This window comes from Protopterus annectens, chromosome 6.part0, assembly GCF_019279795.1.
Source record: "Protopterus annectens isolate FY-2018-M chromosome 6.part0, PAN1.0, whole genome shotgun sequence".
Lineage (NCBI taxonomy): Eukaryota > Metazoa > Chordata > Ceratodontiformes > Protopteridae > Protopterus > Protopterus annectens.
The window spans coordinates 1,727,427,045-1,727,445,003 of record NC_056737.1 but is presented as its reverse complement, the minus strand read 5'-3'; positions in this window follow the sequence as shown (position 1 = coordinate 1,727,445,003).

The window sequence follows — 17,959 nt, the reverse complement described above, 5'->3', positions numbered from 1 at the left end:
ATTTCTAATATCTCTACCGGATCTCTTGTTACCTTCTTTGTTATTGGCTCCCTATCTTGGTGACAGCTCTTTCTACTTTTTGTTGCCTGAGTCTTTGTGCTAAAGTTTTTGTGTTCTAAAGTTATTATTAAAAAACAGTTGCATAATAGCAACCTTTCTAAAGTCATGCACATTACTGAGGTAATCCCTTATTTTCTGCTTAGCATTTTGCAGTTGATCCTCATCTTGCTCAGTGAGATTCCCCCTGTTCTGCAATACTTTAACATTTGCCAGTCCCTCTAAATGATTCTTGTTACTTCTTAACCATAGCTCCCTTTCTTTTATTATTTCCACTTTGTTTTTAAACTCCACCTTAATTTTATCCCACTCCCTAGCTATATTTTCAGAAGATAATTCTATCCTCTCTAATAGCTCCTGAACACTCTTCAGTACCCATTCCTTAAATTCCTCTCTTTTCAACAGATAGTGTCAGTGTCTCATTTTTATTTCATTACTATGTGTTTTTATTTTAGTTATTATTGGTGCATGATCTGGAATAGTTATTGGGTACATATCAAGACCTTCAATTAAATGTACATGTTCATGTGAAATGTAAATTCTATCTAGCCTAGCCTAGTTTTTATATTTTGGGGAATAAAGAGTAAATTCATTCCGAACTTCTCTTACTGAATTCACATCTTCCATGCCAAATGTTTTCATAAATTTCTTCAAAAATCTACCCTCCTTTGTTATACTTTCCCTTCTGTCCCCCCCAGATGCATCTTCATTGTTGTAAATCACATTCCAGTCCCTACCTATAAATAATATTCCTTGCTGAAAAATGTATTTCTCCCTGAATTTTCTTAAGCTCCATTATAGCAGTTTTAGGTGGAATATTGGGTACATATCAAGACATGCCAGTGTAATCCTCCTTCCTTGCCAGTAGCCCCTTAACACTAGAAATCTCCCATTATTATATTTTTTTATCCTCTTCTGTTACTATTTGAGATCATTTTGAGATCATTTTGCAATTAATATAAGTACTCCTCTTTTCTTTTGTCCCAGGTATTCCACTGAATAACCATCCCGAAAACCTTTCTTTATCAAATTCACATATTCATTTCTTTCTGTGTGTGTCTCCTGTAACATAACTATTTGCACTGTCCATTTTTAATGTAGTTCACTACTCTTTTTGTTTTTGTGTTTATCTGTGAGACTGTTGACATTAAGGGCAATGCATTAAAAAGTTGTTATTCCTACCTTTTATGTATAATACTTTTTTGTTAAATGTCTAGTTCCAACTTTTGTGTTACATGCACTGTTTGACAGGTTGAACTTTTATACAGTTGTTTCTTGGCATATCCATTTAAGCCTATGCCACATCTTACAAAACATTTTGTTTTATTGAAAGTTCTCGAAAAAAAAAAACAAACAAAAAAAAGCACTGCCAGTACCTGCCTGTCACTCAGCCCTCCCTAACATAGATGACATGCAGACGGGGTATTTCATTTAGATGTTTTAATACATAGAAACACATCAGGATGGCTAGCAGCATCATAAAATACAAATGAACTGATTAACAGACAGGCCTTATATACAGACATGCTTACATCTCAACGGATTATTACAAAATGGCAATCAGACTTGCATGTGGTCAGTATTTGTACACTTGTGCAAGCCCTTGGATAGCTTCTTAAAGGTACATACACATACATTGATCTACAATCTCCCTCTTAAAAGATTGCCCTTTGAAAAAATATTATCAGAATTAATCAGGCATTACTATAGAGATTTAGAAACAAAACACAATGTTCATGTCCAAGTTGCCTTGTATCTATTACATGGTTTAGAAATAAGATAAAATCTCATAACATAACAATCTGGACTAAATTTAACAACTGGTATCAGGAACTTCTGGATTTGTCACAGAAACGGGAATATTCTCTGTAACTTCCTCAGGAATTGGAACACCGGACAACTCACTCTGAGATAGAGTCTTTCTTACAGGCTGTGTGCTGTGGCATAGGCTCAGACACCGGTGTCAAATGTTTCCGAGTCCACTTAAAGTCTGCTTCTTGGGATTCCATAATGGATGATTTCGGCTCTGGGCAAATATTCTTCACAACACCAATTTGATCATAACCTCTGGATGTTTACACCCTTATCACTTATCCTTCTCATAATGGATTGAGAGGTATGCTGCTTTTATCATAGTAGGACTTTTGGGTTAAGCATTTCTTCAACAGATTGGCTTTAACTGACCTGTTGTTTTTGACAGATGGAGCTAACAATTGACTACTGATTGGTGGTGTGGTTTGCTTTGTCTCAACAGAAGTCTGAGCAGGTGAAGCAAGATGTTTATCACTAGGAACATTTCTGAGATTCAAGAGATTTAGTAAAACATCACTATTATCTCATTTTGAACTGTTGACTTGTAAACTACATGCCATTGTCAGAAATAACTTTATGCGGACTACCATGTACTGCAAAATGATGCTTCATCTTAGTAATAACAGTACTGGATGCTAGGTTAGGGAACCAACTGGAGTAAGAGTATACTAACATCAAATAATGACCATTCCACTCTAAGATGTCGGTGGCTATTGTTGACTATGGTAGCTCAGGAATTTGGTTTAGCTGAAGTGGTTCCTTTTGTTGATGTGGCTTTGAACTATTACACATGGAACAAGATGAAAGTGCTGTCTCAATGTCTTGTGACGGGTTCACTTTATAATTTCGAAATACTGAAATACCGAATTTCAATATTTCGAAATCATAAAGTTGAAGACTCAAAATCGTGAAAGTGCATAATTGCGAATTCGAATATCTCATATTTGTGGTTATGGCTTACTGTACATGGCGTGCGGTGTTGGGAGTATATCGTGGTTCATGTCATATATGGATGTAGGTGCAATTGAAGGTAAGTGAGTGTTTTGTAAGAGTTTTGTGTGGGAGTTTGAGTGTGTCTGAATGTGTGTAAGTGTTGGATGTGTTGATGTATGTAGATGTGTGATGTTTGTGTGTGCGAGGGACTGTGAAATGTGTGGGTGTGTGTTTCCTTTTTGTGTCTGTTTGTGCGATCTCGGAGTTGGTATATATAAGTAGGGGGGTGGGGGCGCAGGGGGGCTTGCCCCCTATCTTACATGTAGTGTAGGTTTGTTTGTTTGTGTGCATTTTGTTTGTTGTAATGTGGGTTGGACGATGTATGTGTTGTGTGGTGTATGGTGTGTATGTGTTTGTGATTGTGTGTTTCACAATTGTGTGCTTTTGGGATTATGGACGTTCGACTTTATAATTTCAAAATACTGAAATTCAGTATTTCAGTATTTCAAAATTATAAAGTGAATCCCTTGTGACATAGAAGACCAAAATATTAGTCCTCTCACCCTTCTTTTGGTAGAATTGGTTCCTGGGTGACCACGATGTAAGATAGAACAATTACTTTTGGACTTTCATAATGACTGCTTTGATGGCCATCCTTGACTGATGAAGTGGTTGAGCCTTTGTAAAACTGGATCTGTGGCTGTGTGATCTCTCAACTCATTAAGACATGTGGAATAAAAATTTCTCACTTCCATGACTTCAAAATCAAGGTTCTCATTCTCATGCTTTCTGTGGTGTTTCTGAGTGATCTTAATAATGTAATAGCAAGATAGTCTCAGCATCATGCATTGCAGTCTGGCTGGAACTGAATGCATAGGCTTTCTCAATATAGTGACTAAATGTTGGTGGTCTGTTTCAATCTGGTTAGGTCTACCATAAACATAATCATGCAATGTCGAACATGCGAACACAATTGCCAAAAGCTCTTTCTCAATCTGGACATACTGCATCTCAGTTTGAGTAAGAGTTCTTCATGCATAGGCAACAGGTTGATCCTCTTGTAAAATGACTGCACCAAGACCAAATTTCAAAGCATCACATGAAAGAGTAACTGGTTTGTGACTATAATAGTATCTAAGAGTTGGTGGGCTAGCAGTTCTCTGTTTCAGGACATCAAATGCTTTTTTGTGTTACTCTAACCAAGACCATGATACATCTTTACATGTCAGCTCTCTAAGTGGTGCTGAAAGTTGGCTCAAATCTGGAATGAACTTGCCTAGATAGTTAACCATGCCAGGAAAACATTGCAGGGCTTGAACATTGTCTGGAGTTGGCATCTGGAAAATGGCTGTTTACTTAGAAGGGTCTTATCGTAGGCCTGAACTGGTAAATAAATGACCAACATAAGCAACTTCTTGTAGCCTGAACTTGCATTTTTGTGGATTCAGCTTAAGATTCACTTGATGTGTCCTTTCCAGAACTTTTCTGAGATTTCTGTCATGCTCAGCTTCACCATGGCCTCCTACTAGTATGCTGTCTACTCAGTTTGGCTATATATATTTGTTTTTTGACTAGCAGGCAATGGCTACATCATCTGTTACCATGGTAATGGGGTTGGGAGTGTGGCTTAATGGCTAAGGTGTTTGCTTTACAAACACAAGGTGCAGGGTTTGAGTCTCACAAGGGATGATTGGCTAGGCTTAAAATGGCTCACAAGGGCAGCTAGCTTAGTACTAAACTATGAACTATGAACTAATAGCATAAGGATACCCAGAAAAAAGTTGCTGCATTGTACGTCAAAAGACTTCACTTGGAGAATTTATCCCAAATGGCATTCTCAAAAATCTGTACCTGCCAAACGGAGTACTGAAAGTAATGAGCAATGCTGATTTCTTGTCAAGCTGAATTTGCCAAAATGAACTCTTTGCATCTAAGATAGAAAGAACAGTGGCATTTGGCATCAAGACTGCAACTTCTCCGACTGTGCGCTTTGGATGATGAGGTCTTTTTAGTGTTTTGTTCAAATCTCATTCATCAATACCTATGCAATGTCATCTGAGCTTTTCTTATGAGCTACCACCATGGACAAATCACACCTTGATGCACAATTTTATCTAGCTCAGCTTTGACTCTGTCCTGCATGGCTATTGCAAGCTGCCTTAGTTTGTCTTTGAAAAGATCAGCGTATAGGTAGAAAAAATGTACCGGGAAAAATTAGAGTAGCGGTCTTTTAAGCTAACTTGGTGGACTTCCTTATTAAATGAAAGCAGTCCCATTTTCAAACTGTCTCTGAGCCCTAATAATGACTGGGTGTGTCTCTTGACCACATAAAATAACCAGTCGTAGCTTCTTCCAGCAGAGCAACATGAAAGCACTACTGAGCCTTTGGCTTGAATTTCTTTATCTCCATAAGCAACAAGCTTCTCTCTTCTTGTCAAATCAAGCCTTTCACCATGACACACTCTAACAAATGTTGCTGCTGACATAACATTGCACTTGGAACCTGTGTCAACTTTGAGCTGTATGAGTTTTCCATTTATCCAAACAGTACAAAATACGTCATTCTTTGTCCTTAAATCTGCTGCAATGATTCATGAAGCACTGTCACACCATCAACATAAAGAGTAGGATTGCAGCTCTCTAATTGATCAAGTCATTTCTTAAAATGTTTCCTCGTAATAAAAGAATGTGGGCCTCTTGATTTACAAAACCTTTTGAAATGATTCCATTTATTGCATTTGTGGCATTATTGACCAAAAGTTGAACATTTTTCCCTTTTAGATTCATGACTTCCTCCACAGTTATAACAGTTGGCAATGAAACTAGGTTGGGACCCATGCTTTGAGTTTACTGACTCACTCTTATGCTTCACTGAGACTGTGTGAACTTTGAAATTTTCTGGAAAGCTCTGGGATTTACCAGTGAGTGCTGCAGGGGCTACAGTTGCTGCCATGTGCTTGGGCCAGTTTCTTTTAACAACATGTTGCATACTATTAACATGAGCTTTATCACTGTGCCTTCTAGAGCTGTTCTTATTTGTAAGCATATTTGTGTGCTTTTCTGTGAGCTCATATATCTGACAAATCCTAATGGCCTTAGTCAAAGTTAAATTACTGTCATGAAGCAAAATCTTATCACAGCATCATCTTTAATACCATACACAAGTCTGTCCTTTATCAACTCATCTCTTAAATTGCCAAATCTGAGCATTTTAGCTTTATTTCTCAAGTCAGTTATATATGCTGCAAAAGTTTCACCAGGCATTTGATCTCTTGTATAAAATAAGTGCCTTTCCATTGTAACATTGGTCTGGGGGTTACACATTTCTCTAAATTTACATTTTAAACACACAGGGTCCTCCCTTGACTCAGACGGTACAACAATATGATGGTTTTCCCCCCTTTCCTGTATAGATAGCAGGTGCATACACTAATGGACAATCCCTTTCTGTGGTTTCTGACCCAGCTAAATTAAGTAGAATAAATGCCTTTGCATGGGTTTTTGAAATCAATTTGCCACACCCACAAAGTATGTACAAACACACTGAAAATATAGCCTTTGTAGTTATATACAAACTGCTCTGTGAGCTTGTAATAACATTCAAATGCACAATAACCTCTTTGAAATACTGTACTTTGTGAAATATTCTCTGAAATGGCTGTATTCTATGAAATAGCTTTATTGTAATACTGCACACACAAAAGGACTTTATACACTTCTGATAATTCAGATATCTTTGATTAATATGAAAATATGTGCTTAGCAAAAATGCATTAGTTTCCTTTTATTTTATTCATTTTATGCAATTTGGACTTTTTCCGTAGTAATTTGAATATTTTATCAATATCAGACATATCGGTTTATCGGAATATCATTTAGAACATTCTGTATGCCTCATTTCATATTTTACGAATAAGAAATAATGCTGAGCAAGTTTAATATATGAAATTCATTTCTTACCTGTTTTGCAAATTATGCATATTGGATGCATGATTCACTCCTTTATATTCCTCCAGTTCCAACCAGGTCCCCCTCGAACTCGAACTGACAAATTTGGATTCCATCCTGGATTCAATTCCTTTTAGACATGCCACTTCTGACACCATGTCATTCGTCCTTTTCTAACATATTTGTTATATTTATTGTTTAGATGCTTTAATACATAGAAACACATCAGGATGGATAGCAGCATCATAAAATATAAACTGATTAACAGAAAGACCTTATATACAGACATGCTTACATTTCAATGGCTTAAAACAAAATGGCAGTCAGACTTGCACATGCTCAGTATTTATACACTTGTCCAAGCCCTTGGATAGCTTCTTAAAGATACATACAGACATTGATCTACACCCCCTATAACCAATTAACTTAATACACACAAAACTGTGTACATCTTCAAATACTGAAGTTTTACCCTTGTGATAGGAAGAAAGGTCTCAAACTAACAGTCACACTCAGCGACTTGAGTTAACCTAAAAGAAAGGTTAAGCATGCTAAGACACATGGTGCAGCCTGTGCTTCTACTAAGTGCTAATTGGTTTTGTATTTTCTTTATAGCTGTCCCAGCTGGGGAAACCCCTGAATGTTTTAAGAGAACATTATGTTTTAGCACATTTCTCCTCTCAGTTTTTTTTCTTTCAGTCAGTCACTCTCCACCAGCCTGTAGCCATTTTCTCTTTATCTGATTGTCTCCATGGACACAAGAACCAGACAGCCATTTTCGCTTTATCAGATTGTTTCCATGGAAACATGAAGACTAGCTGCAGAATTGCTACTAGGCATACGCATATTTGCTAGGAAAAAAGCCTCATAATACTTAATATTCTTTTTCATTTATTTACTCTTAAAACTTGTTACTAAATCAATCTAAGGTCCCTAATCCAGTCATTTCCCCAAGCAAGAATGAGAAAAAGTACATTATTTTTTTCTTTTGTCATGCTCTTTTAACCAGGCTTTTTTCCGTAGCATTGCCTACATTTCTTAAAACTGAACAAGAAGAAAGGCAGACTTGAGAAAAAAAACAGCACCTGTTTACAATCCCCATTACACTTAAAAATAACTGATAAAACTTTACCGTATAGCATGCAAAGAAAACGACACCACAAAATAGTGCTAGTAAGAAAAACATTCTTTACTTACAGTTAACCTTCTCCCTCTTCTTCCCCTCCCAAAATCATGTTTTTGAACATTAATGACATGAAGTAGGGCATATGCTTTAGAGTCCCCCACAAGTTCAACAAATTCTGAAAAAGTCCAGTATTTCCAGATTTTCTTGTTCTGTCATATTTCACAAATATAATTATTGCATTCAAATCCCACATTCAGTTACTGGTTTTATTACTGTTCATCTTCATCTCATAAATCCTATATGTGGTTCATTTCCAATGTACTCTCAATTCTTCTAGTCAACTCTTGTGCTCCCTTCCTTCACTCCAACGTTTTCAATGAAATGCTGGAAAATGTTTCATAGGTACAGTCTCTCTGTGGTCTTTATTACCAGAAGAGCAAGAAGCAGAATATCTTTATGTTTTACAGTTCACTTTTTGTTGGACAAACTTTTGTATTTCCTCCTTAGCATGTACTTCATCAAAATATGATTTTGCCCCTTCAGGGAAGAATACTTTGAAGACAGCTGGGTACAGCAATTTGAATCTCACACCTGCATCTTGACATTCCCTGAATAGCAGAATAAATTTGCTTCTCTTCTGCCTGTTATACCATGAGTAATCATTCTCCACAAAAACTCTGCTATCTCCCACTTTTAGCACTTTGTCCTTCTGTAACAGTTTTGTCAAAATCAACTCCTTCTGCTGGTACGATTGCATCTTTATTATTAAAGATTTAGGCTGGTTTCTCCGGAGCATACACATGATGTGCCCTTTCAACTAATAACTACTACTGTGGAATACCAGTCCAGTTGCGTATTTGTTCTTTCATAAAATTAATGCAGTCTGTTCCTTCCACCTTCTCTGGTATAGCTGAAAATCTCAGGTTTTTCCTACATGCTCTGTCCTCTAATTCTATTATTTTTCAAAACATGCCTTCCTGAGCAGTCTTATATTCAGTCAGCCTTTTCTTCATTTTGACCTCTGATTTTTGCAGTTTTATCAACTCATCTGAATATTTGTTTAAGGATTCTGCCATTTTTAAACCTTTTGTTGTTTGTGTTGACATACTCCATCATTGTTTCATTTATTTTAACCAGGTCTGTGTGCAGTTATTTTATATCTTCCAGTAGGTTACTGGAAATCATGTCTGGATGTTGCATTGCTTTTTGCTGAAGAGCTGCAGAACTTTCCCCATTCAGTGTTTCTTTCTCACATTTTGTAGCTTATTTTTTCCATGTCCTCTGTATTTCTTTTTTCTTGATATTCAGGCAGTACACTTACTAGCCAGTTACTGAAATTTACCCATAAACACAAGTTTACTGGCCTTCTCTGCTGTGTTTCTGTTTTCACACTAATAGAGCTAGAATTAAGCTGTTACTCAATGTGCAGCCATCTTGGAAGAAGCTATGTTATTATGGACCTTAATAAATTTTTGGGAGGGAGAAATAATCAGCTTTTAGCAGAAAATATTACTTATAGGTAGGACTCCAACTTAATTTGCAGTGATGAGGATGCATCTGGAGGGCCTAGAAAGGAAAATATAGTGAAATGATAGATTTCTGAAGAGATTTATGAAATTATTTAGTATGGAAGATGTCAATTCAACTGTAGGAACTCAGATCAGCATCTACATAGTATTTTCAATGGTAGAATAACTGAGCTAGACTGGTTAGAAATTCTATTTCACAGGAACATATGCATTAAATTAAATGTTTTGGCACACATCCAATAACTATTTCACTTGCTGCACCAGTAAAGAACTAAAATAAAAATTCAGGGTAATGAAGTATAAAAGAGACACTGGCACTTTTTCATCTACCTTTTAAAAAGAGAGGAATGGGTAGGGAAAATTATTTGAGAGGTATTGGGGAAGAGAGAAATTTCTTCAGAAGTGATAGTGAGTGGGATAAAACAAAAATAGACTTTAAAAATAAGGAGAAATAAAAGAGAAAGGTATATGGTTAAGAAGTAATAGAAATTATTTAGAGGGGCAGACAAAGGTTAATGTATTGCAAAATAAGGGGAATCTAACATAAGAAGAGGTGCAACTGCAAAGTGTGAAAAAGGAAATAAGAGAGTATATGGATAATATGCATTAGTTTAGAAAGTATTTTTGTAAGCAAGAAGGCTTGGAAAATTGGACACAATATTAAGCAACAACTCCAGAACAAAAAAAAAAAACTTTTAGCCTTTTATCACAATGGCAACAGAAGGTAAACAGGTTTTCCACCAAACTTAAAGAGTCTGTATCAAGAAAAACAGAGATCCTGTAGAGGTATTAGAGATATTTTGGGGTGTTTATGAAAATTTATATAAAGCAGAGAAATGTGGAAACCAAGAAAGAAGAGCACAAATGGAAATATTTGTAGAAGACATAACTATGCAAAGGTTGAAAGAAGATGAGGCTCAACAACTAACAGTTAAGATTGAAGGAGATGAGGTAAAGCAGTGATGTACAATTGATCTGCTGGAAAGTCACCAGGAACAGATGGTATTCCTGTGGACATTTGGAATTTAGAAGGAAAGAAGTTGATAAGGATCTGGAAGATTTTGTTTAACAGTATTTTAAAAGGATGGGAAGCACCAGCATCTTGGAAGAAAGCTGTGTTGGCTGTATTAACTAAATATGGTAAAGACCTATCTACCCAGCTTCATACAGACCCATTTCAATTTTACACCATGCTTATAAAGTGTTTATATCTCTGCTAACTAAGAGAATGGTAATGGTGTTATTAAAGTTGATAGATATAGATTAATGTGTTTTTTGGAGGGAAGGCAAACATTTAAAAAGATTAATACAGCAATGATGGTCCAGAGGGAAGCGGAATGTCAGAAGATACCACTGTTGTTGGTGGAACTTGATGCACAGAAAGAATTCAACAGAGTAAGATGGGATTTTATGAGTGAGACAATGGAATTATTTGGATTAACTGATATAGTAATAAGGTTAGTTATGAGGATATATGAAACATCAGAGGCAAGAATTAAAGTGGGAGGGATCCTGTCAGATAAGTTGTGTTTGAACAGAGGAACCAGGCAGGGTTGTCCTCTTTCCCTTTGCTATTTACTTTGTATTTAAGACCATTGTCAAAGAAAATAAGAGACTGAAAAATTCAAGGATATAATTAGTATGGTAATAAAGAAAAGCCGGCTTTATTAGCAGGTGATATTGTTTTGTACCTGATAAATCCAGAAAAGGACATTTCAGTGTTGTAGAATATTTTGAGACATTTTAAAGTCTTTTCAAGATAAAAAATGAATGAATATAAAATAAAGGCTATAGGTGTAAATTATGTACTCACACACAAATTGGTTTAATAATACCCATATTTATGGGGACATGATAAGATGAAGTATTTAGGAGTATGGGTTAAGGCTTCTGTTATTGCAGCTGAGGATATGTGGGAAGAGACTAAAAACATAGTACAAAACTGAGGGACTGGAAGCTCTTGTTCATGGATACGGATAGTAAGATACAAGCAGTGAAAATGTTTTTAGTCCCTTTCATTTTATATACAGGTCCGACATATTTTTATCAACCAGAGGAGAGGTTGTGTATGATAAATTAATACATAGTTGAAATAATTTATTTGGGAGGGAAAGAGGCAAGAGTTAAGTGAGATAAGCTGATCCTTCCAACCGAGCAGTGGTTTAGGATTAACTGAGTTGAAGGAATATTTTAAAGCTACTCAGTTAAGGCACATATACATAATGTCAGCAGAAGCTTATAATTCAAAGTGGAAAGGGATGATGATAAAATAGGGGGAGGGAGTTCAAGAAATAAGGGGAGAGTACGATTTTGCTTGTAGATCCTTAAGGAGTATAACAACCATATAGAATATTATGTCCACAAAGTAGCAGAAAGTATTAGAATAGCTAAATCAAAATGAGAATGGAGAAAGGAGACTATGTTAATAGGAGTGACTGCAAGTAGGGGTACTGAAAACAGGCAAGAGTGGGTTGGAATTTTATTTTATTTTATTTATGTACCCCAAGTTCCACAGTGAGTAGGTATATGCTGGTGGTAGTAGAGTATGCTACTAGTTACCCTGAGGTGCTGGCTCTATCCTCCATTGAGGCAGAGGAGATGGCAAATGCTTTGTTAGAGATTTTCAGCAGGGTAGGTTTCCTGAGACAAATACTGACTGACTGAGGTGCCAATTTCATGTTAGACCTGCTGGCTTGTCTGTGGGAGTGCTGTGGGGTGAAGCACATAAAGACTACCCTCTACCACCCTCAGACTAATGGTCTTGTGGAGAGGTTAAACTCTACACTAAAGACCATGCTACAAGGATTTTCAGACCAGTTGAAGAGAGAGTGGAACAAATATTTGCCCCATCTGCTGTTTGCATACAGAAATGTACCACAGGAATCCACAGGTTTTCATCCTTTGAGTTGCTGTATGGGCATAGGGTGAGGGGGCTGTTAGATTTGATTTGTGATGAGTGGGAGGGTAAGTGTGAATCCCACAAGGAGTCTGTTATGGCATATATCCTAAGCCTCAGGACAAGGCTTAGGGAACTCATGGGCTTGGCCCAGGGGAAACTGGCAGGAGCCCAGCAGCAGAAAAACATCTGCTATGACAGGAATGCTTCAGTCTGAGAGTATGCTGTGGGACAGCAGGTTATGGTGCTCATTTCTGTCAGACACAATGAGCTGAAAGCAGCTTGGGAGGCATCCTTCAAAGTGGTATGGAAGGTCAGTGATGTTAACTACATGTTAAACCTGCTAGGCAGGAAGCAAAGGCACAAATTGTAACATGTTAACATGATGAAGCCTTAACATGTTAAGGAGACCCTGGTGCTGAGCATTTGCAGTGGATGGCAGGAGGAGTCTGAGGGGGGATCTGGTGACTGACCTCTTCAGTGAGGCTCAGACTGACACTTGAGTGGAAAGGGTAGCGGTGTCCCAGCTGCTATCCCTTACACAGGTTCAAGAAATCTGAGCAGTGTTACAGGAGTTTGAGGGCATGTTCACTGGGAAACCTGGGTGCTCCCACCTGGTGGAGCACCATGTGGATACAGGACCCCAAATGACTAGCAAGCAGGCCCCTTACAGGGTGCCTAAGTGAATCAGACAGACTCTGAGGAAGAAGATACGGGAAATGTTGGAACTGGGAGTAATCCAGAAATCTAGCAGTCCTTGGGCCTCCTCAGTGGTGCTGGTACTAAAGAAAGATGGCAGCACCAGGTTCTGTTTTGACTTGCAGAAAACTAAATAGTCACACACAGTCAGATGCTTACCCCATGTCTAGGACAGATGAAGGCTTAGAGCAGCTGGTTGGGGCTAAGTATCTAAGTATCTGATGATTATTGATCTGACCAAGGGCTACTGGCAGGTGCCCTTGACTCCCACTACTAGAGAGAGGTCAGCCTTTGTGACTCCTTTTGGATTATACAACTTCACAGAGATGTCCTTTGGGATGAAAAATGCCCCAGCAGCCTTCCAGAGGCTGGTAGATCATATCCTAGCAGGAGATTATGCCCTTGCTTACCTGGACAATAATGTTATCTAGAGCCATTCCTGGCAAGAGCACCTTCAGCATGTCAGGGAGGTCCTGGGCAGACTGCAAAGGGTAGGGTTGACCACTAAGCCCAGTAAGTGTCAGGTGGGTATGGCAGAGGTCTCCTATGTGAGATGTAGAGTGGGGAGTGCCAAGATCAGGCCAGAACCTGCCAAAGTGGAAGCCATTCAGGCATGGCCTGTCCCTTTTACCAAAAAGCAGGTGAGGGCATTCTTGGAGACACAGGGGTACTATAGAAAGTTTGTTCCCAGTTATAGTACAATAGTTGCTCCCCTCACAGACCTGATGAGGAAAAACAGGCAAGATAAGTAGTGTGGACCCCACATGTGAGCAGACATTCCAAAAGCTTAAATGTGCTTTGAGGGGACCCTCCTGTGTTAGCCAGTCCAGATTACAGCAAAGAATTTGTTGTGCAGGTGGTTGCTTCGAACCATGGGGTGGAGCGGTTGTAATCAGCCAGGTTTCCTCAGAGGGAAAAGATCACCCAATTGTATATCTCAGTCGTAGACTCCAACCCAGGGAGTAATGTTATGCATACATAGAAAAAGAATGTCTAGCCATAGTATGGGGACTGCAGAAACTTCAACCCTACATGTAGGGAAGAAAATTCCTTGCAGTTACAGACTACAATCCCTTAACATAGCTACATTGAGCCAGCCAGCAAAATGCCAAGTTATTAAGGTGGAGTCTAGAGTTGCAGGCCTATGACATGACAGTGCAGCACCGTAGTGGGGTCAACAATGCCACTGCAGATAGACTATCAAGACAGAGTATGGGTTAATGTGTTCCTAGGCAGGCTGATGCCCCTCAAGCCACGTTTCTCCAGTGTCACTGGAAAAACTAGTTTGAGTCTTCAAAGTGGGAGAGATGTGATGATGTGACATAGTGCCAGCTATGCCAGGAAAAGTAAGGCAGTAGATGTGTAACATATGCCAGCATAGCTATCTGGAATTTTGTAAAGAATTATATGTCATTTGTATATCAAACTGATTTGTACAGGTGCTTGTGTCGAAAATGTATTTGTAAAGCTGCTTGTGTTAAAAATGTACCAACAGTGGGTCCTGCTGGACAGAAAAGAAATGCACCTGTATGTCAGACTGTATTTTAATGGTTGAAATGAATATATTGTAACAGAGAATACTGGAAGAGAAGAGGTTAATCTCAGTCCATCTAACTATGAAAAATAGTCTGAAATTAAATTACCTGGTTTAGGCCATAAATATTGCATGTTACAGTTCTGATTGCAGCCAGAGACAAAATATCTGAAAACGAGGATTAAAAATCCTACTGTATTGTCCTTAGAGGTGAACTGATTACTACTCTGGAAGGGAGGAAGTTTCTGAAATGCTTTTATAGCTTCCAGATAATATAACACATCTTAGCAAAGTTCTATGTGTGTGTATAATGACACATATGTGCTAGATTCTGGTTCAGTTTCTAGTAAATGGGTTAGTGTGGGAACCAGACGTCAGATGACCAGATGTATGCGATATCATTCAATCCATCACTGAAATTATGTTTTAATACTAGATGAGACGGAAGTCTCAGAGTAGTCTGTTTTATAACTGAAAAGACCTCTCACCCACATCATCTTGCCTTGCTTTAGTAAGTAGCCAGGGAATAATAATTCTTTAGATCAGGCAGGAAAATATAGGGAGATAAGTTAAGTATTATTTTTCTGTATCTGTGTGAATCTATCCATCTGTGTTGTCTTTAATATTTCCTGTGATTGAAACTCCTGTGTTTATTGTAAAAAGATATTCAATATTTATATGTTCTTTTTATTATTATTATTATTATTAAATGTAATTAAACTTTTCACTGTGGCTGGTCTTTTAGAGAATATTTTAACCTTTGAGAGTGCTTATATTTATTTGGTGACACGGTGGCTGTTCCTGAAAGCCTTGCTGCTTTGGTCAAACATAACCATTTGTATTAGTATTCATTTTACCCAGTGTAATCAGATACCCTGGTAACAGCCTTAGAGTAGCTGGCTTTGGCGTGTTCTGGTGGCAGTATCTACCTTATAACCTGGGCAAAGGGGGCATAGCTGATAAATCTGTGCCAGCCTTGTGTGTGTGTGTGTGTGTGTGTGTGTGTGTGTGTGTGTGTGTGTGTGTCAGCTACTCGGAGCAGGGACACAGAGCACTAGTTTCACAGAGAGGGTGGTGGAGGACTTGGCTTGGAACACTTGGCTGAAGACTCAACTCTACAGCTGTGGTCAGTATGACATCTTATTTGGGAGTCTGGTGAGAGACAGAAGGAAACCAAGCCCCAGGACGGGAGTGTGTTCCCTGTATGCTCTTTATGGAAATTGTACCTAGTGCAAAGAGCTGCATCTGAAAATACTCTGTGTATCCATTTTTGTTCCAAGTGAATTCCCTCACCAGTGTCAGTGGTGAGGATTGAGACTCCTTGATCACAGGCCCAGAGGAGGGACATTGCACAATGCAAGCATGGAGATCTGGAATTTTGTTGTAGATGCTTCTATGGTTTATCTGCATTAATAGCAGTTTTTGGTCAGGATTATTGGGTTTTGTGTTGGTAATGGTGGGAGCTGATGGGTTAGATGGGGTTTGGTTGGTTTGAAGGGATAGTTCAGGTTTGGGTGGATGTTTTCACAGCAGTGGGAAAGTGGAAGCATGGTGAGAGAAGTTTACCATTTTTTTTTTTATTTTTCTCTTAGGTGATATAGATATACAAGGCTGGTAGTTCTCTTTGATGCAGCTGTAACTGAAGTGGGCCTGTGTTGCTAATGGGTAAAGACTGTGTGCAGTTTTGTAGTTGATGGGTGTTTGTTTGTTGACTAGGAGTATAGAGTTGGGAAAATAGAGTGATGGGGAAAGGAAGTGTGATAGGATGTGGCAATGGTGAGTATGCTTAGTATAATTGTGAGTGAGTAGATTAGAGGTGTAGCATAATATACATAGGCTAGCAGAAGACCAAATTAGCTGGGTGGAAGTTGTACGCTGTTTTTGGTGGAATAAAATGGGAGAAGTGGGTTAGTTAGGTGGGCCTGTGATATGAGTTTGCAAGTTGAGGAGTTAGGCCAATTGGATGTGTCAGTGAATTTGGTTGATTGCTTTGTTGTAGAGGTGGGGGATGGAATGGTATAAGTTTAGATGAAGTGGAGGTGGGTGGAGATGGGGGTGCAGAAGGGGAACATGGCAAGATGAGAAGGTGGTACAGCACTCTGGGTAAAAAAAGTATCTGTAAGCCTGACAGTTATATAGAAAGAGGCAATAAAATTGTATTGTGGTGAAAAAAAGAGATTTAAGAGTGTTATGAGTAGGGAAACTACAAAGGTGTGTGAGGCAGTAGACTGAGTTAGTTAGGAAAAAGAAAGCTTGGAAAAATGAGAAAACCTTTATTTAACTACTTTTAAGCTAACCACATTTAATGCTCAGAGCAGAAATTGTTTATTTATTAGTTAGTGAAAACTTCACAGCATGGAAAAGGGAAGAAGCAAACAAACACAGAACTGCCTATACAGGCATAGAGGGTGAGTCACAAAAGCAGTAGTTGGAAAGAGCAATTAAGAAAGTGCAGACTGCCAGCAAGAGTAGAGTATAGTTCTTTAATGGCATAATGGTTAAGGTGTTTACCTTACAGACACAAGGTGCAGGGTCTGATTCTCACATGAGGTAATTGGCTAGCATAAAATGGCCCACAAGGGCATTTAGCCTAGTACTAATCTATACCATCAGAGGGAGGTTAGCATAATGGTTAAGATATTTGCCTTATAGATGCAAGGTGCAGGGTTTGATTTTCATATAGGTTAATTGGCTAGGCTTAAAATGTCCCACAAGGGCAATTAGCCTAGTACTAATCTATGAACCTATGAATTAGGGAGAGAAGGGGAGGGGAAAGATTAAGGTGCAGTGGAGGCTATTTTTGATTCTAAATTAAACAGCCAAAAAGCAGACTACTTACTGCTGGCCAAGCAGCGAGGAGGCATTAAACTTGGTACCATTTTCAAGTGCACTCCTGGTGCAGTCTGTTTTTGTTAACCATCAGTGATTCACTAATTTTTCCGATGGCTATGTGCAATGCAGTGCAAATATATGATATATATATATATATATATATATATATATATATATGTAATATATAATTATGACCAATGAACTATGAGTTAAAGTGTATATAAATAATGCATGTAATATAAACTGGAGATAGAGCTCATGAAGCCTTGTTAAGGATGAAAATGCTCTTCTGTTTATTTTTTTTTTTTTTAATTTCAAATATAGAAGTATTGATTTCTAAACAAGTTGTAGGTGCTTGATTACTTTGAAGTCTCAACTGAGATTGCCTACAGCTCATGATTCTATTTCTTAGTTTTAAGGAGGCTCAAAAAACAACTTCAGTACTCAAGAACTAGTAACTTTTCCTGTGGTTTTATATGTCCATATCGATTATATATATATATATATATATGTATATATATATATATATATATATATATATATATATATATATATATAATCAGGGTTGCTCATTTGATATATATATATATATA